The sequence below is a fragment of the Callospermophilus lateralis genome, chromosome X, assembly GCF_048772815.1.
Source record: "Callospermophilus lateralis isolate mCalLat2 chromosome X, mCalLat2.hap1, whole genome shotgun sequence".
NCBI lineage: Eukaryota > Metazoa > Chordata > Mammalia > Rodentia > Sciuridae > Callospermophilus > Callospermophilus lateralis.
Genome location: NC_135325.1, coordinates 111,368,247 through 111,392,922, shown reverse-complemented (window position 1 = coordinate 111,392,922; position 24,676 = coordinate 111,368,247). Strand labels below are relative to the sequence as shown.

At 36.4% G+C, this 24,676-nt stretch overlaps 1 long non-coding RNA gene across 1 annotated transcript; it reads right to left on the bottom strand.

The window, feature by feature from the left end:
- Positions 1-543: 543 nt before the first annotated feature.
- LOC143639463 (uncharacterized) lies at positions 544-23,199 on the bottom strand. The gene is made up of 3 exons (XR_013154683.1): positions 23,096-23,199; positions 21,126-21,265; positions 544-629 (listed from the first exon to the last, which is right to left on the bottom strand). It is a non-coding gene; the product is annotated as an uncharacterized LOC143639463 (long non-coding RNA).
- Positions 23,200-24,676: the final 1,477 nt, after the last annotated feature.

The window sequence follows — 24,676 nt, the reverse complement described above, 5'->3', positions numbered from 1 at the left end:
TGGCTCATTGATTAAGTGTCCTTGGGTTCAATCCCAAGGAGGAAGGAAGGAAGGGAGGGAGGGAGGGAAGGAAGGAACAAGGAAGGAAGGAAGGAAGGAAGGAAGGAAGGAAGGAAGGAAGGAAGGAAAAATACATGTTTAACATACGATCTATTTGACAATACTTCCAGTGGACAATAGCTCCAGAACCACTCTAATGGAACAATTAGATGCTCTGAACAATATGAAAAAGGAAAAGAAAAAATGTTTTTTCATATGGAAAACCAGTGTATTCAACTTTAATATTTTTAAAAGAGATGTGCCTCCCTGGATCTAATTGCTTTAAATTAAATACTTTTATCTTTTCAGGGAACTTTGACTTTGAATAAATATTTGCCAACCTGTTTTCTTCCATATTATCAGTATTTTGTGTCATACAAAATGAGGCCAGACAATGAGATTTTACATTTATATATAATTAAAATTTATATAATTAGGAGCATACACATATATCTCTATTGATGTTGATACAGATATTCAAAAGCAAGGATGATATGCCTGGAAGCCTTTGGGGGTAACTCTTTAATCCACTTTTGCCACACTGAAGACTGTAGTCATAAACAAGAAGCAGGGGGGAAATCCAACTGTCCCTGAAATAAAATGAAAAAGATTTTTGTTAACCAGACATCATAGCAAATCAAAGTAGCTTTCTCAAGAACACAAGGAGGTGAGTTTTGAGGTGGGCTACAGAATCTCCAAATCTCAAGACGTGTACATTGTCAAATGAAAATCACCAGGCTCTCTTGCTGAGCAAACAGGATGAGCAGCAGAGCCTGAGCAGTCACCTGCTAATGGGTGTGAGAATCCATCTGATTGAATTTTTCAGGTCTCTAACCAAAGTCAAAAAAATTTAAAAAATGAACAGTTTAAGTTCTCCATTTCAAAGACATCCAAAACTAATTTCTGATACAACAAACTTCTTACAACGTGCTTCAGTTTAGAAAATATAAGAAACAATTATCATTACATGTAGCAAAGAGAAAATAATCTATTTATATGCCCAGATCATATATTAGCATTCAAAATCAAGTTTTTATATTATTAAACTTGAAAAATATTCCATGGGAATTTATCATAAAGAAACAACACCACAGAATAAAAACTTGCCTACAAAAATATGATCACAATACTATGGTTTACAACACTGAATAATTAATTACAAACAAACCAAATACTCCCAAAGTAGATGAATATCTAAATTCAGCCCTGAGTGCTCAACAAAATTAATATAGTCATAAAAATGTAAAGACTGTTTAGCAGTGTGTGGCAATCTTTATAATGTGGTATTAGGTAAAGAAAGCCAGCCCTTAAACAACTCCCAGGCATCATACCAATGTGAATATTACATAAGCATAAACATATGGGATAGACAGAGCAGAGCATAGACAAAAGAAGATACTTTTCTTTAATACATTATTTCATTGATGTTTATATTCCAAGAAAAACTTTCAACTGATATTATCTTTAATGACTTAATTGAAGAAAATTCTAATAGGATTCCCAGATTCCATAGTCTAATGGGGGTATTCAAGACAACTCATCTAGGAAAACATTTCCCTCAATAACAAGATCATGGGAAGTTTGAAGCAGGTTTTGGTACATTTTTCTTTGACAGTTGACAAACTTAAAATAAGTTCCCATGCAATATATCATCATACTACCTGCTTCTACTCCCCCAGGCTCCTTATGAAGACCTGGTATAAACTGGGTGCACTGGTGCACGCCTGAAATCCCAGCAGCTTAGGAGACTAAGGCAAGAGAATCACAAGTTCAAAGCCAGCCCCAGCAAAAGTGAGGCCCTAAGCAACTCAGTGAGACCCTGTCTCTAAATAAAATTAAAAAAAAAAAAAAAAGGCTGGGGATGTTGCTCAGTGGTTAAGTACCCCTGAGTTCAATGCCTGGTATACCTCCCCAAATAAAAAAAAGAGTCAGTATAGCATAGTGATTAAGATGATGGACATAGAGTGACAAAATACTGCAGTGTCTAACATGGAGCAAGTGACAATCTTGCCAAGCCTCTGTTTTCTCAGTAGAAAAATGGGATGATAGTAGCTGTTCTTACTCCAGGCTTCCTTCTTTCTTTCTTTCTCTTTCTTTCTTTCTTTCTTTCTTTCAAAAAAAGCCATTTTTATTAAACAGACAGGTTTTCTAAAGAATGGATGTATATTGAACAAAAATGTTAGCAATATTAAACCCTAACACTTTTTGAATATTACATATGCCAAGCCCTGTATAGGAACATTGGAGGCATTATCACATGAAATCTATGCAAAACCCCACTGATGCGAGCGCTGTTACTAACGCCATTTGGCAGACAAAAACTGAAGTGTGGAGGAACACATAACTTGCCTGAGGTCATACAGCAAGAAACTAGAACTCATGATCACTATATTCTATAGAATTTTCAGTAGAGGTACAAGCAGATTGTATTAGATTTTTCAGCCCCACTCTTTTTTTTTAAACTGGGTGTTTGGGGTTTTTTTATTAGTTGCTCAAGATAATACAATGATCTTGATATATCATACATTTGATTCAAATGTGGTATGAATTCTCATTTTTCCACGTGTACAGATTGCAGAATCACATTGGTTATACATCCATGTGTATACATACAGCAATCCTAGTGTCAGTTGTATTCTGCTGCCCTCCCTATCCCCCCTCCCCTCCCCTCCCCTCCCCTCCCATCACCTCTCTCTATCCAATCTACTGTGACACATTTCTCTTTTTTTTTCTTCCCCCTCACACCATCATGTATGTAGTTTTGTATAATGATGAGGGTCTCCTTCCATCTTCCGTGCAATTCCCCTTCTCCCTCCCATTCCCTCCCACCTCTCTTCCCTGGTTAGTGGTAATCTTCTTCTCATGCTCTTCCTCCCTACTCTGTTTTGAGTCGCCCCCCCCCTTATATCAAAGAAAACATTTGGCACTTGTTTTATAGGGATTGGCTAACTTCACTTAGCATAATCTGCTCTAATGCCATCCATGTCCCTGCAAATGCCATGATTTTGTTATTTTTTAGTGCTGAGTAATATTCCATTGTGTATAAATGCCACATTTTTTTATCCATTCATCTATTGAAGGGCATCTAGGTTGGTTCCACAGTCTAGCTATTGTGAATTGTGCTGCTATGAACATCGATGTAGCTGTGTCCCTGTAGTATGCTCTTTTTTAGGTCTTTTGGGTATAGTCAGAGAAGGGGAATAGCTGTGTCAAATGGTGGTTCCATTCCCAGCTTTCCAAGGAATCTCCATACTTTCCAAATTGGCTGCACCAATTTGCAGTCCCACCAGCAACGTACAAGTGTACATTTTTCCCCACATCCTCGCCAGCCCACTCTTAAAAACACTATGAAAGAAGTGGTAGGAGCAGCCATTGCCAATGCTCTCCTCAAATGGGTTCAACTCCTAGATTGACTGGTCTGGAACCAAAACAGTCTTGATTTCCCCATTTACTCAGTGGAAAAAAATCTAGGTTTCTTTTTCGAAATCTAGTGATTTCAAAGATTTAGGAGATGTCAGATGTAGCTAACATGTGTGTGATTCTAAATCAGCTGTGATTCCAATTTGCTGCCTATATTTCCTATAAGTCACTGAATGTCTATAAATTCTCAACTTTTTGATGCTCTCCCTACAACACATAATTGTCTCATATCTGAAACACAAACACCATCAATCTCACATTGTTGTAATAGTCAGCTGCGTTAAAGAATCTGGACTTTGGAGTTAGCTGTATCTTATAGCTATAGGATATAAAGTAAGCTACCTACCTCCTCTGTTCCTCATATGTGAAAAGTAATTGTACTCTCATCCAATTAAGGTTTTTCCTGAGAAAAAGATAAGGATATCGGAATCCCTGTCAGAATAGGCACTCAAAAAATGATAGCTATCATATATGTTCTGATCTGGGGCTTGAAATATGTAATTATATGGGCTGTATCCAACTTGTATAATAGTCCTCAACATTGATTGCATATTGGAATCAACTGGAGATATTTAACCAATACTATTGCCTGGATCACAAGCCCATAAATTCTGATTTCATGTGGTATCAAGTTTTTGAAAACCTCTCCAGGTGATCCTAACATGCATCCAGGGGTCAGAACATCTGGACTAATATGCCCTTTCTTCTTTTTCCTTTCTTTCCTTCTTCTCTTCCTACATTTCCTTGTAAACAAACATAGGTAAGTAAGTATGAAGAGAGGTGGGTAAAATTTCACTTCAAAGGCCAAATGAATCATACAAATTAAAAGCAACTTAAAGAATTTGGAAAAATTAAATAATTTTCCACAGCCCAATTGCTTATGTTACAATTCAAGAGTAGATAAAAGAAAATGGGACAAGAGAAGGAAGAATTATCACCCTGAGGTCTTTGCTTACTTTTGCCCCATGTCAGAGAAAGCTCTAAACTGATACTAGAAATGCCCTAGCTGCTTTTTCAGCTCGTAACTTTTTATCATGAGGTCAGGTGATACATATCCAAAACACAACTCAACCACAGGATTGAATGAGGCAAATTCAAGACCAACAGAGAAGCTCATTTCAATCTATATCTTCCCTTTTCTACCTGTAATTTTATAATTAAATAAATTCCCAATCTGATCCTAGGACTAGCATCCAATACACATTTCTTCTAAGGTTTCCCAATGTGGTCATGCATGTACAATAAAAAATAATGAAAAGAGGGCTGAGGATCTAGCTCAGTTGGTAGAGTGCTTGCCTCACATGCACAAGGCCCTGGGTTCAATCCCAGCACCATACACACACTCACAAAAACCTAATAATAATAATGAAAAGAAACTAGCTAAATAAACCATTTTGCAAGTCTACCACTTTCTATTCAATATATACAAACCTTTAAAGAGTCTTTCCACAGCCACAGTGGGCACTAAATTCCAAGACCTGGTAATTACAGAAATTTATGGCAGTGAATATGGCAGAAGGATTTTCCTAAAGTTGGAATTTCAACCATTGCACCAAATGATAAACAGGAGTTTGTTTAGAAAAGGGCCTTGCGGCCCTAACTTCCCACTGCCATATTTGATTCAGCTTTCCTAAAGTACCTTCTCTGAGCCTGGCACTTAGCAGGTAGTACAAGAGATAGAAAAGAGACCCTGATAGGGAATAATCTCAATTGGTGGCTATACGACTTCATAACACTATTTATATAGAGGTCACAACCAGAGACAGAGAAGTTACCTTAAATCCTATCCCTCTAGCACCCAAATTTTGTCAGTCACAAAAAATTGCAAATTCCAATTCCTTTTTAATTCATCTTCTCCATCTGTCTGTCCATCTCCATAGAGACTGTATCTTCATCTCTAATCTGAAAAACCTTCAGCTTTCCTCTCAAGTCCGTTCTCCATTCTGTCAGAATGATTGTGATATTTCCAACACAAAAAAAATTTGGTTGTTATACCCTTACTTAAAAACCTTTAGTAGCTCCCTATAGCAAAACTACTCAAGCTGTGGAGTATTAGAAACTTCTTAAGCTGTTAAAAATACAAATCAGCAGGGATTCTGATTCAGGGCCCTGGGAACTGATTTACTGGTTTTAGTTCATTTCAAGAAATTTCTACAAGTGAATCTGATGCACACCTAAATTTGAAAACAACAATTATAATTGATAAGAATTCCAACTCCTTAGTGTCAGTACACAAGGCCCTGCAGGATCTGGTTCTTGCCTGTTTTCCTAGGACTTGTTCCTGCCATTCTACAGCTTAAAATTCAAACTCTAACAACCCCAAATTTTCTGCAGATCTCCATATAATATTGTCTTCTTCAGTTATCTGCTCTGCCTTTTACTTTTAAGACAATCTCCTTTCAGGGCTGGGGTGTAGCTCAGTGGTAAAGCACTTGCCTAGCATGTACAAGGCCCTTGGTTCCATTCTCAACATCATTCACACAAGAAAAGACTCAGTCTTCTCTCAAGACTCAAATTATCACTTTCTCCAGAAAAGGCTCCCCTTGACTCTCTTTTCCTCCCCATGATTGGGCTAGGTGCATTAACAAACCTGGGCTTACTTTTATTAGACTCCCCACCACACTGCAGGAAAATAATTTGTTTAGGAGTCTTCTTTCTCCAAACTACAGTACCCCCTTGAGGCAAGGGATTAAGCGATTCAGTTTTGTACCCCAGTGCTTAACATAAGTGCCGGATATATTGTAGGTGGACAACATAAGTTTGTTATATTGAGCTGTTTAAATTAACTGCATAATGACACAAGCTCCATGAGAATTGAGATTTTTATCCCTTTAAAATTTTCTTTACTTCCAAAGTCCCAGCCCCTAGGGCAGTGCCTGACACCTAGATGATATTCAATATAGATTTATTGAATTAATGAATTATTGGCAGAAATTTACAGAGGGCATCATAGAAAAGATGCTATAAATCTAGGTCCAGAAGCATTTTAGGATGGGAGAGAGCTACTTCATACAGAGGGAAAGGAACGGAAGAGTACACATTAAGACTTAAATATTTTTTTAAACCCTGATAGTTATAAAACATTGTGAACCATGGCAGATGGGTTGGAGCATTAAGGATATGAGATAGAGAACTGAAGGAACATTAAAGAGAGCATATAGAAGAAAAGACTGCCATAGTCGCTGGGGGAAAGTTAAGAAGACTAGATTTGATATGGAGACAACTGGAAGCCCATAAAGACACATAAGCCAGAGAATAAGATGATCAAATTTGCATTTGAAGAAGAAGGAAGAGGAAGAGGAGGAGGAGGAGGAGGAGGAGGAGGAGGAGGAGGAGGAAGAGGAAAAGGGGGAGAAGGAGGAGGAAGAAAAGGAGGAGGAGGAAGAAGAAAGTTGTTCTATTGTTATTTACTACATACTTTCTATATGCCTGACTGTGGGTTGAATGCTTCATGTATGTGAGGACATTGAGTTGAATTTTATAAGGTATGTGCTATTATTTTTTTCTTATTCCACTAGGAAACAACAGGCTCAGAAAGATAAAGTGATTTGACTTAGACCATACGATCAATAAGCAGCACAGCTGGGACTCAAAGGCAGTTCTGCCCTTGGTTGTTCTAGAATGGATCTGAGATGATCAGGAATTAAATTGTGCAGAAAAACTCAAAGAATAAATATTAGTTGGGCAAGAAAAGCTAGGAGTAGAGGTGGCAGAAACCAACCCAGGAATGAGATGCTAGCAAATGTGAAGTGCACCGTATGATAATGCCAGAGAACAGTTTCTGCTTACCTCTGGGGAAACAGAACTCTACCTTTCCTTTGAAAATTATGTGGTATGATATTCAAAAGCAGAAGAATACTGGCCAACATAAGGCCCAGAATTGGAATAGGTCTATAACTATTTGCCCTGAGAAAAATAATATGACCCAGACATTTTCCGTATCCTTTAGAATATAGACAACTGTGTGGTATTTGCCTACAGAATTCAGTACTTTCTTTGGTTCATAAATGTAAGCCAAAATAAAAATGATCTATAATTGAAGAGGTAATGGAATTATTTTAGAGGTTATATACCTCTAAAATATATTTGACCCTCTTGATCCTAGAATAATGTAGAAAAATGGAAAGTGTTGAGAGGTCATGGGAAACACTTGAGATATTCTATTGTCATCATATATTTCTGAGGATGATATTGTATTGCTTCACATGTTCCAGTCTTAATTCCTCTAATTAAGAGCAGTCTACCTGGCCAGGCATGGTAGTGCACACCTGTAATGCCAGCTACTTGAAAGGTTGAGGCAATAGGATGGCAACTTAGTTCAAGACTAGCCTGGGCAACTTAGTGAGACCCTATCTCAAAAAAAAACTTAAACACCTGAGGATTTAGCTCAGTGGTAGAGTTCCCCTGGATTCAATCCTCAGTAGTACAAAAGGAGGAGGGGGTGGGGAGAGTAGTCCACCTGGACAAATAGAGGACCACAGAATATATGCCATAGGCATCCTTTGGTTGTTGATTTAGCTCCAGCTCAGAGAAAATGCCTTTCTTGGTGAGGATATAGAGTTATATTTGAGAGAATGACTCTGGAGCCAAACTAACTTGGGTTTGAATGAATCATGGCGCCATCACTTACTAGCTGAGTGACCTAGAACATCATCTCTCTGGGCCTCAGTTTCCTCATCCATGTAATAAAAGTAATGTGACCGACCCTTATATTAATTGAGATAATTAAATTAGATGAATATATGCAAATAGCTCACACATAGTCAACTCAATAAAAACCAAATAATATCATATTTTAATGTTTCCATATTCCCAATTAGCACATTGCCAGGCTCATAAAAGAAGCTTAATAAATGCTTGTTGGTTTGCTAATGATTAGCATTAATATATCTTTATCTCTTTTTGATCTCTCTGTCTTCTGAACTGAAAATTTTAATAAGGTAGAGCTAGCAACAACTTGGTATAATAAAACACAAAAGGCCCATTATTGCTAACATTTGTGTTAAGATAATTGGACATTTCCTTCAGTGTACTATATTTCATCTTGCTCTGTGTGAGAACATGGATTCTTCACTTTAATTTAGTGATAAAATATTATGCAGCAGAGTCTCTCAAAATATATTGAACTTCATTAGCTTCTTGTAATGAATAAAAATATATTCAAAGCACAGACAGTGAGAAAGCCAACAGAAAAGTGCTCTACACTTGCCCAATACTTCTTCTGGGTATTAAAAGCTCTTTGTATCACATTGACTTTAATCACTGCCCAGTGATTGGTGGTTAAGAGTCTCAGTTTAGATACACAATGTCTCGAAATGATCAAAACTGTATTTTGAAAATAGCATTACCTCCCAAGTAAATGTGAAGTTCAAAAATAGTACACTCTAGACCAGGGTTTCTTAACAGTGGCACTACTGAAGATTGGGACATATCATTCTTTATGTGGAAGCTGTTTAGTACACTGTAGAATTGTTTAACACTGTCCCTGACCTCTACTCACTAGATGTCATCGCATCTGCCAAGTCACAACATTCAAAAATATCTCCAGACATTTCTAAATGTTCCCTGGAGGGCAAATCATCCCTGGTCAAGAACCACTGCTCTAGAATAATAGACTACCGCTAAATGCAAACATTTCAAATTACTTGCCTAAAATATATATCATCATCATAAGATATTTAATTTACCACACAATAGCAATGTCAACAAAAGTTTATACTGCTATAAACTTCATCATTATAACACAAGACAGCATTGGGCTTTAAGACAAAGGAAACTCAACTGCTTATTGTGATTTTACATCTCTTACATCAAAATAGAAATATTATTTCAATTAGTTTTCTCAAGATCTTAATTTATTTGTTAATATCTAAAATAAAATATGATACAAATAAAAGAGCAACTATCAAACTAGTTCAATGAAAACCAGTTGGACTTTGGGTAAGTCCTCCAACCTTAACTGAACTTAATTTACCTCTAGAAGTACAAGGTTTCTCTTCTAGTACCCTTTCTTGGTAGGGGTTGTGGTTTCTGCTTCCTTTCCCTGTCACCTGAGTCCTATTTTGACTTGGCATTACACATCTGTAAGTGTGTTATCAAATGAAAATTGGATAGAGAAGCCACAGTGCACATCACTTCCCTTGGCTCCAAAAATGAGAGAAAGGAAACAATGGGGTGCCATTTTAGACACACTGGATGAAAAGAGAAAGAAAGAAAACTGCTATTTATTTTGGAAAATAATACTCAAAGCCAGCCAAGACCATGGTAAAACAGGTACACACTATTGATGGCTAGAAAGCATAAAGAGCCATAGAAGTATTAATGTTTTTTGATGGCCATCCTACTTCACAGACTATCTTAAGGAAATAATTCAAAATTGGCAATAAAAATGGTTTAAAAGTGAAGGAGCAGTTAGGAAATCTTCTCAATGGATTAAGCAGCTACAAGATGATAAATATGAAGGATATGTAGTAACATGGAAAATATTTACTACATAAACAAAGTGTCTTCCTACATTCACAGTGCTTCACAGTGACATTTTCAAAGTCCTACATTTCTGCTGTGATGCCATAGATGAACTCAAGCACCAAAGAGGAGTGTGGTGGCCACAAGGAAAAATGTTAGATTAGATGAATGCATAATTATTCTCAATAAGTGTGAATCTATAAGTGTGAAACTCCTCAGCAATTTTTACATGGGTAGATATTGCTAATTTTAAAGGTGTCATTTTGTTTAAAAAAATCACTCAAAACATTTGTCTATGGGGGCTGGGGTTGTGGCTCAGTGGTAGAGCGCTTGCTTAGCATTTGTGAGACCCTGGGTTCGATCCCCAGCACTCATAAAAACTAAATAAACAAAATAAAAGTATTGTGTTAATCTACAACTAAAAAATTAAAAAAAAAATTGTCTACAGTAAGAAAAAGTAATCAGCACTTAATAATTATACTTTGTGCACAACTATATTACCAAGTCTAAATAATAAAGGGTTTATTTCCTGGCTGCAGTGGCATACACCTATAATCTCAGTGACACACACCTGTAGTTCCAGTGATTCAGGAGGCTGAAACAGGAGTATTGAAAGTTCCAAGCCAGTCTCAGCAACTTAGTGAAACCCTGCTTCAAATTTAAAATAAAATAAAAGGGCTGGGGATGTAGCTCAGTGGTAAAGCCCCCCTGGGTTTACCACAAAACCACAAAATAGGACTTCTTCCTCAAAAATGCAATGACATAATAAGCATTGCTTCCTGCTGTGGAAATATAATGACAAAAAGTACATAGATGCCATTTAAGACTCTGTAAGCTAACAAGGCTTCTTAAGAAACAGTTCTGGAAAACAGATGTCAAAAACACACTTCATGATTTTACTAGTTTTTTTCATAATATGAATGGTAGCCATAATTTACTTGGGAGATTTCCACACCCATGATTTAATTTTAGAATACATAAGGAAACACAATACCCTGGTGATATCTCTTGTTTTCCTTACTCACTGCAGTTCAAGGAAAACCATGTGCTTAGCACTCTGAAGGACACAAAAGAGTTTCAATAGTTCCTGCTCTCAAGGAACTATTGTGTCTAGTTAGGGACACTTATGCTGAAAAAGTCAAAAGAAGAAAGGTCTGAACTTAGTGAATGATTCAGCTTTAAGAGTCTTGGAAAATACATTGAGTATCAGAGTGAGGTTACACTGTGGAGGACCCCAAACACTAAGGTGAGTTTAGACCTTTATTGAGAAGGAAGTATGATATTAAAATTTTAGAATAAGAAGAATGCATTATCATCCTATTTAAACCCCCTCAACTTCCATCAGTTCTACAATTCAACCTTGTTATAGGTTACAACATTGTCACATGATCTGACCACTTCTTTTCTTCTAACATCACTATTGACACTTGTGCCACTCTCCCACTCTTGCCATCTTCAACTTTTCCATATTCTCTGAAGATGTCAAACTACTTCCCACTTTAGAGCTTTTGAACATACTTTCACCTCTACTTGGAATACTTGACTATGCACCTCTTCATCAATATCACTTCTTTTTAAAAGTTCACCAAATCTACAATGTTTATTTTATCTCCCTTCCAGTAGAATATAAGATTGATAAAAACAGGGGAACTTACCTGTCTTCTTCACCAACAGATCTCAAGAACCTAGCATGTATCTGGTACACTATCAACATGCTTTAAATATGTGATGACCTGTTAAAAATTAATCTTGGTCTTAATTGTACTATTATACAAGAAAAAAATAAAGAGGTTTATGTGATAGCAGACCACTCATAGAGTGGGTTAGAAAAGGAGAGACACGGGTGGTGCATACATGTATCCTGAGCAACTCAGGAAGCTGAGGCAGGAGGATCACAAGTTCAAGACAGCCTCAGCAACTTAGTGAGACTCTGTCTCAAAATAGAAATAAAAATAAACAAAAAGGACTGGGGATGTAGCTTTGTGGTAGAGAACTTCTGGGTTCAATCCCCAGTAACACACACACACACACACACACAAAAAAAAAAAAAAAAACACACACACAAAAGGAGAGAATACAGTGCAGCAAACTAAATAGGAGGCAATCTTTGGAATCTAGGCAAAAGGGAATAAAGACCTAGACCAATCTTGTTGAAGAAGAAAAACAAAGGAATGGTAACAGATAAGAAGCTTCCTAAGGAAAGTAACTAGGGAAATTGTGCTTATTAGCTATAAATTATAGAAGGTTTTATTAAGAAACCCTTCAAAATAAGCTAAGAAGAACAGAGATTAGCAATGATGGTCAAAGAGAAAAAATATGAAGATAAGCAATTTGGAGGAGAGGAAAACCTAACTTCATCTGCAGGGGTCATGTTGAGTTTGCAGTACCACTGGAACATGAAAATGTTCAGGATACAGCTGGATAGAGGTTATGGCTAAAGATACAAATTTGGGAGCGGTCACCATTGAGAATAGTGAAGTCATGATACTGAATGAGTTCTAAGACAGAGAATATAGAAAGGAAGGACTGAAATGATAATAAAAGCTAGAGTTAGGTGACAGGAATAGGAAGGAAAACAGGAGAAGGCACAGAGTACAACATGGAGAATAATGCAATAATGCAAATGATATTGAAAGAATTCCACAGGTGTTACATTGTCTTAATTAAAGAAGCCAAGGAGGGTGAGGAATAGTGAAAGGCCATTAACTTTATCAAGAGATCACTATTGATCTTTGAGGTCAGTATTCAGCATAGTGTGGTGTCAGAAACTAGAATGCTGTGATGAAGCCAACCAATGGCAAAAGATTTTTGTTGGCAATGTGACCACTGAAGATTACATCTATTTTGAAAAAAAGAACCTGTTATAAGACTACCAGAAAAAGGCAATCTGAGCCAAAATGTTGGGTAATGAAGAAAACATAGCCTGAAATGATTGTGCTTAATGCAGTAGTTGCCTCTTATCTGTGCTTTAACTTTTTGTGGTTTCAACGACCTGTGATCAACTATGCTCTGAAAATACTCAGTGGAAAACTCCAGAAGTAAACAATTTGAATCAATTCTATTAGTGTGTCTTATTTATAAATTAAACTTTATCATAAGAATGTAGATAGGCCTGGGGTTGTGGCTTAGTGGTAGAGCGCTCACCTAGCAATGCGAGGTCCTGGGTTCAATCCTCAGTACCATATATAAATAAATAAAATAAAGATATCATGTCCAACTACAACTAAAAAAATAAATATTTTTTTTAAAAAAATGTAGATAAAGGGGAAAAACATAGTATACATATAGTATTCAATAGTATCTAGTTTCAGGCATTCACTGGGGGTCTTTGAATGTATCCCCCACTGACAAGGGGGAACTACTATATATCTAATTTTACACTACATAAATATCAAAGCCAGTAACTCACCATGTTGGATGGAGGGGATCCAAAACAAAAGATCTGAGAAACACAGACTACATATACACATGATGATTTGGATGAATCTCATAAGCCATAGTGAAAGAAAGAAACCAGGTGCTAAAGAAACCAGATATTATACAAAGTACATGTATGAAGACTTGAATTGGGTATCAACATACTTTATATACAAACAGAGATACAAAAATTGTGGTATATATGTGTATTAAAAGTTGTAATGCAAAAAAAAAAAAAGAATAGCATTACCTTAGATGGGGTAGAGGGAAGGGAAAGGAGGGGAAGGCAGGGGATGTGGGGATAAGAAAGATAGTAGAATGAAACAGACATTATTACTGTATGTATGTATGTGACTGTATGACCAATGTGATCCTACAATATGTAAACTCAGAAAAATGAGAAATTATATCCCACCTATGTATGATATATCAAAATATATAAGTACATTCTACTGTCATGCATAACTAATTAAAAGAAATTAAAAAAAATTTTAAAAATATAAAAGAGCATGTCTGTCTGTGTATAGGTATGTAAGTATGCATGTAATGTATGTAAGTCTATTTATATGCAATGAAATGCAGGACAAATTAATCCATTCTATCAACAGCCAGGGTAGTAGTGTTTGCCCTTGTGGAAGACGACTATAAGAAGACCCAGCAGTGGCTTCAGGGATAATGATCATGTATTGTTTATGGATGTGAGCAATAGTTACAAAGGTGGCTCACTTTTTAATGACCCCATCAAGCTGTACACTTAGGATGCATGTGCTTTTCTGTATGCATATTTCAATAAAAGGCTAAAAACAAACACAAGCAGCCTAGTTAGACTAGAATTGTGAGAAGCTCTCTGGCCTTTGGTTGTAAATAAAACTTTGGGCAACCAAGAGATGACAAGAGGCCTGTATAGTCTTTTCTAAGAGTTGAGACCAATAATACATAAAAGGCAATCCATATTCCATGTGTTATCTTCTAAAAAGAAGCACTGGTAAGATACCTAGCTTCTCGAATAATGTTGACATTTGTCTTACAGCTTGGATTTCTAAGAAATATTCATAATTAATATTTTTAGGTATTTTTAGTTGTACATGGACATAATACCTTTATTTTATTTATTTATTTTATGTGGTGCTGAGGATGTAACCTAGTGCCTCACACATGCTAGGCGAGCACTCTGCCACTGAGGCACAATCCCAGCCTTCATTGTTAATTTTTATGTATTTGTTGAACCTTACATTTTTTAAAATATTTTTTTAGTTGTAGATGGACATACACCTTTATTTTGTTTATTTATTTTTATGTGGTTCTGAGAATCAAACCCAGGGCCCCACATGTGTGGGCAAGCTCTCAACCACTAAGCCACAACCCCAGCCCCTGAACCTTACATTTAAATCAAAGAAAATACTTAAATATTCTCCAGTGTTATCTATGCAAGTGGTATGACTTGAGCTAGAACCAGAACTTAAAGTGAGGCAAGAAGAAACTGTTTCATTTTGTTCAGAAGGTCTTAAAGCTCTCCAACTTCATTATTTCTCCAACTGAACCATTTTATAAAATATTCCATTTTTTCATCTGCTTCAAGCACTAATCTGAACAAAAGTTTCCACCACATTTGAACCCAAATAATATGCTTAAATGAATAATCCTGACAAGTATACATCTTGTCCTTCACATATAATTACTTATATGACCAGAGATTAATCTAATTTTATAATTTAAAAGTTATTCAAGTTGGTTAATTTTTATGCTTGGAGGCTGTTCAAAGGTGATTACACATAACCCTTTCTGTGCTTTGGAACACATCCCTACTGCTTAAAAAGATTCACAAGGGACAGTCTCACAGCTAAGTACATAAGGTCCCTCCAGTTCCCCAGGCTTTGTAATCTTTGATGCCCAAAGCTTAAAAATGAACATGATGACTCTGTTCCCTATTCCTTCCACTAATTGTTAATTGATGCTTATTACATTATGGCTGTCTCCAAGACTCTTTAGAGAATCTGAAACATACTAAGTAATTCTGCAGTTACCTGTGAAAAAGACGAAAATCAGCATTATGATCATTGTGTACCCAGAGTACAAAATGGTGCTTGCAATGCTTATGATTTGAAGTTTGGTAAAGAATTAATGAACTGCAGACATAAAAAGAAATAGCTGTAAAACTGCTGGAAAAGAGGCTCTCAATCACGAACGATAATCCTGCAGAAAGAAGTAGAAAAAAATGACTTTAAAGGTGAAGTTCTAACCATAAATGATTGGTAATTATTGCAATGACAATGAACACAAGATAAACTCCATAAAATTATGGATTAAAAGAAATAAAAGGGAAGTTTTGTAAGAAATTTAATAAAGTATATAATGCATGTCCTGCTTGAGGTGCCATAACAATTTATAAACTCTTTGTTTCCAGGGATACCACCTGTGCCCTCGGGGATTGGACTTCTAATGTGTGCTTGCTATCAGAACACTGCCTCAGCCTAGAAGGCATTCAGTTCAGCTTCAATGGACTGACCAGAGTTGTGCTGTGTCTATTGATGCCTCAGGACAAGTATAAAAAAGGATTTATAAGGAAATTTAAGATAGACCTTGTGGTTAATGGAATTTGCTTTCACTGGCTAAATTGAGGACCCCATGGACAGCCTGACTGAGGTCAATACTGCAAGTTGGTCTGACCATGCCCCATGGACTCCTATTGATGACTACATATTGTAAAGAGTCGGTAGCAAGGGCTCTGGGGATGGACAGTACAGAGAAGAGTTAACACAGCAGGTCTGAGGCAGCTGTCTTTAGAAGGACTTACTTGCAAGGTTGGCCCTTGGCTTGCATTTGGGAATTTGGCATTTAATCATCTCCTAGACTGATAAGACTGGTTTGCTATCCCTACACTGTACAATGTGATTTATGATGAACACTTGCTTTCCTTTGGGGAGTCTGGAATTTTTGTAGTTGCTAGGCAGAGGGTGCCTATGTGACTAGCTTCCAATAAAAACCTTGGATGCTGAGTCTCTAATGGTCTTCCTTTGGCCAAAACACAGCACATTTATTACTGCATTTTTCACTGCTGGAGAAAGGAGCAGGCTGTGTGTTACCTCACAGGAAGAAGACAGCATGGGAAGACTGTGCCTGGATTTATCCAGTTCCACCTGTGTCTTTTCCCCTTGATGACCCCATTGTGTATCATTTTTCTGTAATAAACTTAGCCATGTGTACATTGATATACTTTGTCCCATGAGTTCTTCTAGTGTATTACCAATGTTTGGAACTGCCAAGATATTTTTTTCCTTTGTCCCCCCCAAATATTTTTCTGTGAAATAAAAACAAGCTCATCATATACATAGTGCTATGTTTCATTAATAATTGTTATAGGTTACTTATGACAAAATGTACCACAGAATTAGCAAGCAGATAAGTATGATGTAGACTTAATTATGTAGTTTTTATACTTATAACTATAGTTCAAGAAACAAATGCTCTAAAACAGCATGTCTGTAAGAATCATTCCCTCAGGGCTGGGGTTGTGGCTCAGGGGCAGAGCGCTCGCCTAGCATGTGCAAGGCCCTGGGTTTGATCCTCAGCACCACATATAAATAAAGGTATTGTGTGCAACTACAACTAAAAAATAAATAAATTTTTAAAAAAGAGAATCATTCCCTCAATCCTCCATTGTCACTTTTAGAGAGTCATATTTAATTACCAAAATAAGATGGATTTAGGGGACTTAAGAAAACAATGCACTACACTACCACCTCAGTTATCCAAAATGACATCATGAAGCCAGACTTAAAATTAGGCAGTCAGTGTAGTTAGATAAATTGGGTCTAATATCAAGAGAAATCTAAAATGGAGGCCATGTTGAGAATGAATTTCCGGAAAAGTTGAGCATCTCTTGAAATGTTAATGAAGTCCCAAGAAAAGCCCTAGGCCCAAAGTCCATCCCAAAGAAATGTTAATGAACAGCCCCAGCAGATTTGAAGATAGCCCATCCCAAAGAAGTGTTAATGAAGTCCTTCTTGCCCAGATTACTTCTTTGGCCCACCTGTGTCCCACCCCTCAGGCCTTCCCACCTACATTCCATCACTGAAAGAACTATAAAAAGGGGAAACAACCGCACTTCCACGGATTCCACCTCTTGGGTCCCCTTCTTCCTCCTCTGCTGTCCTTTAATAAACTTCTAATTTCTACTCTGACCTAGCCTTAGCGAGCTTCTCTGGTGTTATTCTTCAACATTGAGGAAGCAAGGACTCGGACTCACAGGTCAACAGCGGTAACAATCAGGGAGGAAAAAAATGAGGATGGAGTAAAAAGAACTATTCATGGTAATATATGAAAGAAATAAAAAAGCAACAACCTCAATTCCACAAAATACAATCCTGCCCTAAGCTCCAAAGAAAACTTTAATTATTAAAAGAAAACATTATTGAACCAGATATTTTATATGTCTAAATATCAAATCAGCCCCCTATTTTATGTTAACTGAATAGTATGCAGCACATATAGTAACCAGCCAGAGAGAAATCACTGTCTATTTAAACTTTCCACCAAAGCAGCATTAACTTCACAGGTACACCAAAGTTAAAAAGTGTTATTGGGTAAATACAATATAAAACCAATCCCAAGTTGCAGAAACCATGCAGTTAACATGTATTTCAACTTATGTATTTCTAAACCCAGACTTCTAACTTCAACAATACAAACTTAGAAAGTTTAAGATACACTGGTTTCTTATGTCTTTACCTTAGCACATAAACAAAAATAGTACAGTAGGCTGTAGCTTCTAAACAAGTAATCTTAAAATTTATAAGACTAAGAAAACCAAACATATATTATGTCTGATGAGACCTGAAAACAGAAAAACAGGTTTCAAACAAACTTTATCAGTATACAAGGATGAACCCAAATCTCTGCAATAGATTGTCACATATTTCTCAAACCTTTTTTCCCCCTAAACCTTTAACTCTCTGTTCCCAGCCTTCATCTATCAATCTCATACCAAAAATATATTCCCTTACTTATGTAGTTACAGATGTTGGTCATATCTTCTCTAGTCAGAAGCAATGCTGCTACTTACCCATGTTTTTCTGCTCATATAATTACATTCTCTCTTGAGACTCATCAATAGCTGTATAATTTTCTCTATAAATATTTTTTTCTTTTATATTTGTTGTTTTTAGATATACATGACAGTTGAGTATACCTTGAAATATTATACATACATAGAGTACAACCCATTCTAATTAGGATCCCATTATTTTGGTTGTACATGATATGGAGTTTCACTCATGATGGATTCATGGATGAGCATAGGAAAGCTATGGCTGATTCATTCTACTGTCTTTCCCATTCCCACCTGCTCTCCCTTCCCTTCATTCTCCTTTGTCTAACCCAATAAACTTCTATACTTTGCCTCCTTACCCTCCCTTTTTATGGGTTAACATTCATATGTCATCTATACATATTTAAAAATAATTTCTCTTCAGAAATGGAAGGTTGTAAATGCCAAACATACCAGCAGCTACATTATACAACAGAAAAAACAGAATCAAATGCCACTTTGTCTTTGAATATCTATTGACATGCAGCCTTTCCAAATGTCTTCATAGCACAGTACACATAATTCTATTAAATATACTTTTTAATATGCATATTTTTTAAAAATCTCTGTGTGGATTATATTTTGGTCAAATGTTGAAAGAATGAGGTAATTCCTTTCACTACTATAGAGCTAAAATTTGATTTTAAAGTACCACATAAAATATACACTTGGGTGTGAGAATGGTGTATATGGTTGGGAACAGTTATCACTATAGATAGTAAACATATACAAAGTTGTACACAACAGTCTTTTTTATAAATATATATATAGGTTGTACACAGTGCTCTTCACTGAAATGAAAATTTGTTGAAAGAACCTTTTAGTTTTCGCTTTAAAATTACTTTCTCATCAAAAAACATCTGGAAAATATGGTTACTGTAATCTATTCTGCAGCATGTTAAATATTTAGTTGCTGACAAGGTAACAGGTTTTATTGTTTATCTTTCAAATAAATTTGTCATAATGCTATTTAAAAAGTGAGTACTTAATGTACATGATTAAACCTGATTTTTGAAGACTTGACAGTTTTGTTTGACAAATGTGTTATAAAAACACACAGTTGGCTATTGCATTTTACTTCATGATGCCTTTGTCCATCTCCAAAAATCCCTCCATGGTAACACCCCAATTGGCCAGTTCCCAAAACCAGAATACAGTCAAGAATCAGGAAATCTTAAAAAAGAATGCAGAACAACTGAAAGAGTCATTACAAAGCTGGGGTACTAAAGCCATTGCACTTCAATCAAAGAGCATTATTTATTCACTTAAATGCATTTCTAACTATTTTGTTATTAGAATTTTTGAACTATAAGAGATTAAAAGTAACAAAGAGGAAAGGTATAGGAGCAGGCATCCTGACACCAGAACTAGCAGTTGACAGAAAGGAAAAAGACAGAAAACCATTACTTACAGCTCAGTACACATGAAGACCCACTCAATGGCCTTCAAAATGATTTTGGCAGAGGAATTATAAATGAAACTGCCCATGGAAGGCCACTATGAAAAACAGATAAGAATCAGAGCTGCCACTTCCCATCTTGAGAGGCAAGTACTCTACCCCTGAGCTACATCCCTAGCCCTGTCTCTTCCCATATTTAGCTGTTTCCCACCCAAGGGATCCCATATCCCTAAACCCCACAAAGGCTCAGTTGAGAACAACTTTTCTAAGTTATCTGGAAAGGCTTAATAATAGGTGATTACTTTTTTTAAAAAGTAAATCTTTATAGAAATTTCAATTAAAAATCACTTTAAAAAGTAGTGAATGAATATAGTTCTCTAGGAAATCTCCCCAAGTCAGATTCCTATTTTCTGGATAAAATGAGGATAAGTGAAGTATTATCATTTTATGGTTTGGATGTGAGATATCCCCCAAAAGCTCACATGTGAGACAATGCAAGAAGGTTCAGAGAAAGAATGATTGGGTTGTGAGTGCCTTAACCCAATCAGTGAATTAACCCCCTGATAGGGATTAACTGAGTGAGAACGCAAGTGGTAGGGTGTGGCTGGAGGAGGTAGGAATTGGGGATGTGCCTTTGGGTACATAGTTTGTATCTGGAGAGTGGAGTCTCTCTCTGCTTTCAGATCACCGCGCTGCTTCCCTCTACCATACTCTTCCACCATGATGTTCTGCCTCACTTTGAGCCCCAAGGAATGGAGCCTGTCATCTATGGATTGAGACCTCTGAAACCATGAGGCCCCAAATAAAACTTTCCTCCTTTACAGTTGTTCTGGTTGGGTCCTCTAATTACAGCAGTGAAAAAGTTTACAAACAATCATACTTAAGTTTAACCCCCTTGAAATACAGGAAATGCAGGAAAAATAATTTATTAAAATTAAAACTTTGGGGGTTGGGGGTACAGCTCAGTGACAGGGCACATGCTTAGCAGGTACAAAGCCCTGAGTTCCATCCCCAGTACCACAAAAAAATTAAAACTTGAACTCCTCTCTTCTAGTTCTTTATAAAATATGTAATAAACTGTTGTACACTTTAGCCATCTTACTTGTGCTGTAAAACATTAGAATTTATTCCTAACTTAACTATACTTAGGTATCCATTTTCTACCTCCTTGATTTGATCATTAAACATAATGTAAAAATATTAAATGATCACATTGTACTCCATAAATATGTAGAATTATTATGTCAGTTAAAATTCTGAAAATCAAAACTTTTGAGATTATTAAGACATGATACTCACCAAATACTTTTCATAATGAAAAAGTTCAATAAAAATACAGCCAAAGGATAAAATGCCACCAATTACAACGCCAAGAAATGGTTTGTGAAGAAGCTCTGTTCAGGAATCTGCCACAGGATCTGGCTGGGTGACATGGACATCTAAATTATTCAAAAATAAATGATGTAACAATCAGAATGTAATGACACTGAAATAAATTTATACAGACAGAATCACAATAATGGTATAGAATCTTGAATCTGGACAGGATGTGGAATATTATATGGGCAAAGGCTAAATCAGCCCTGTACAATAGAAATATGTAAGCCACGAATGTAGTTTTAAGTTTTAGTATACACATTAAAAAGTGAAAAAGAAACAGGTAAGAACAATTTTAAGTACATAGTTGGGGCTGGATTGTAGCTCAGGGGTAGAGTGTTTGCCTAGCATGTATGAGGCCCTGGGTTTAATTCTCAGCACTGCAGATAAATAAATAAAATAAAGCTCTATCAACAACTAATTTTTTTAAAAAAACAGAACATAGTTGATGTGATCTAACATGTCCAAATATTATAATTTAAAGTTTTGACCAATATAAAGATTAGTGATCATAAGCAGAGAGGCTGCTCAGTAGTAGAACTTTGTCTAGCATGCACAAGGTCTTGGGTTGAGTTCACAGTACCACAAAAAAACAGTAAGATATTTTACATTTTTTGTTTTATTGTTCTAAGTATTAAAACTAGTGTATAGGGACTGGAGTTGTGGCTCAGAAGTAGAGCGTGTGCCTACCATGCATGAGGCACTGAGTTCAATCCTCAGCACCACATAAAGTAAAATAAAGATATTGTGTCCACCTATAACTAAAAAATAAATATATAAAAATAAATAAATAAAAAATAAAACTAGTGTATAATATGTATTTACAGCACATCTCAATGAGGACTAACCATATTTAAGGTTCTCAATAAGTTCATGAAGCCAGTAGCCACCATACTACATGGCACACAGCTTAACAATCAATAAAGATGTTTATCCTTGTTTATAAATTCAAGGGAGAGATTGAACAAGACTAACTAGTAACTATTCCAACATGAAATAATTTATAACGTTAAAATGTTCTCTTAGTATTTGCCTAAGGATTTATCTCTTTAGTAGTTTTCAATGGCTTTCAATATTCTGTTCTTTGTGAAATTCCACATTTCTGTTTGTATTTTCTGACTTCTCCACTGCAATTGCATGCTAGATCTTTATTTACTCTACTTGAAGTGTGACCTCATTTAGTCTTTTTGGTATCCTGTTCCTTTTTCCTACATGTATAATAAACTAACTTCAAGTCTGTAAACTGAATAGTCCCATTTATCTGACTATATCTTCTTCTCCCACTATAAAACTTCATTACTTTTCTAAGTTGGTTGGTGTCAGACTTCCTACAACATGTCCTTTTTGTTCCACCAAAGATAAAAGGAAATGCAAAAAATCTTTAATATGAGAAATATATTCAACAGTGTCTTTGAAAATGTTACTGTCTTTGATTTAATATTTTTGTATCTTTAATTCTAAAATGGTTGTTCTCTGTAGTTTTCCAATGGTACATTTTCTATATCATGTATAGTACAGAAGCAGTAAAATTGTTTTAAGCATTATTCAATGGTCAAAAGCAGAATTTTAAAAGTTTATATTTTCCAAGCCTTCGAAGCATGCACCAAGCTAGGCACAGTGGCACACACCTGTAATACCAGCACACACTTGTGATCCCACTCAGGAGGCTGAGTCAGGAGGATTATGAGATCAAAGCCAGCCTCAGCAACTTAGTGAGGCCCTAAGCAATGCAACAAGACCTTGTCTCTAAATAAAATATAAAAAGGCTAGCAATGTGGCTCAGTGGTTAAGCACCCCTAGGAACTCCCCCGACAAAAAAATCAAAGTATGCACCAAAAATGTCTGAGATACTAAAATCCCAAATCATATTGCAAAGATACTTATCAGAGTACCAAAGGAGATGGCAGCTAATGATTCTTCCACCCAAAGAATTAGATTCATAATGAAGAGGTCAGCAAAGACAATTCTGATGGAGAGAAAATATCATTAGGAAACAATATACGACAGGAAAATGATATAAACATATTTAATATGAAAGTCAGAACATTCTTTTTGTGGGAAGGATATAATAAATTATAAGGTTAAACCCTACAAGAATATTAAATCACAACATGTAAAACAGCCATTGAGCTGAAGCTTAAACTTGGCACCATATGATAGCAATTTATTATTTATAATTTACACATCCTACTCATCTTTGCACCTTCAGAGCCTAGTAGAAAATAAATAAGGTGTCAAGTAATACACACCATGGAAACAACTATTATAAAATATGGTTGTTATTGTTTAGATATGGTGTCCCCTAAAAGCTCACATGTGAGACAATGCAAGGTTTAGAGGAGAAATGATTGGGTTGTGAGAGTCTTAAACTAATCAGGGAATTAATCCCTGACCAGATTAGCTGAGTGGTGGCTAGAGGCAGGTGGGCTATGACTGGAGGAAGTGGCTCATTAGGGGGCGTGGCTTTGGGGCATATATTTTGTATCTAGGAGTGGACTCTCTCTGTCTCCCTCTCTGCTTTCTGATCATCATGTGAGCTTTTTCCCTCCACCACACTCTCCCACCACAATGCTCAGCCTCGCTTTGAGCCCCATGGAATACAGCCAGCCTTCTATGGACTAAGAACTCTGAAACTGTGAGTTCTCAAATAACTTTTTTTCTCTAAAATTGTTCAGGTCAGATCTTTTAGTTGCAGTGGCAAAAAAACTGACTGAAGCAATAGTATACACAATCAAAAAATAGTATATATAAAATGCAGATTTTGAATCCTGGACTGAACTGTGCTTTAAGGGGCCTTTGGTCAGAGTGGTATTCACTTAAGGAGTTTGAAGTTATTCACTCAAAATCAACAAATAAACTGTTATATGTACTGGTATCACCAGGCAAGCCCAGCTACAGGGGTATGGAGATGAGTGTTTTAAAAGAATGCCTTAACAATAAGATTGAGCTGGGTGTGGTGGCACATGCCTGTAATCCCAGTGGCTCAGGAGGCTGAGGCAGGAGGATCATAAGTTTGAAGCCAGCCTCAGCAACTTAGTGAGAACCTGTCTCTAAATTAAAAAAAAAAAAAAAAAAAAATCAAAAGGGCTAGGGATGTAGCTCAATGGTTAGGCATCTCTGAGTTTAATACCTGGTAATCAAAATAAAGTTGAAAAAAGATGGGAGGCTAAATTGTGGAAGGCTTGGAATGTCAGGTTAAGGAACGTAGACTCCATGCTATAAGCATCAAGAAGCAACTGAAGGCCAGGTGCGATGGTGCATGCAGGTAATCCCAGAGGCTTGGGAGGTGGAGGCAGGAGGATCACGAGTTCAACACTAGCCCCAGCAACTAAGTGAGGCCCTAAGCAACTTAGTGAGACCCTGTCTCTAAATAAAATACAAAATAGGGCTGGGGATGTGGCTCAGTGGTTAAGTGCTACTGAGTTCAATCCCTGGCATACAAAAATAGAAAAGCAACTGAAGAAATAATTTAC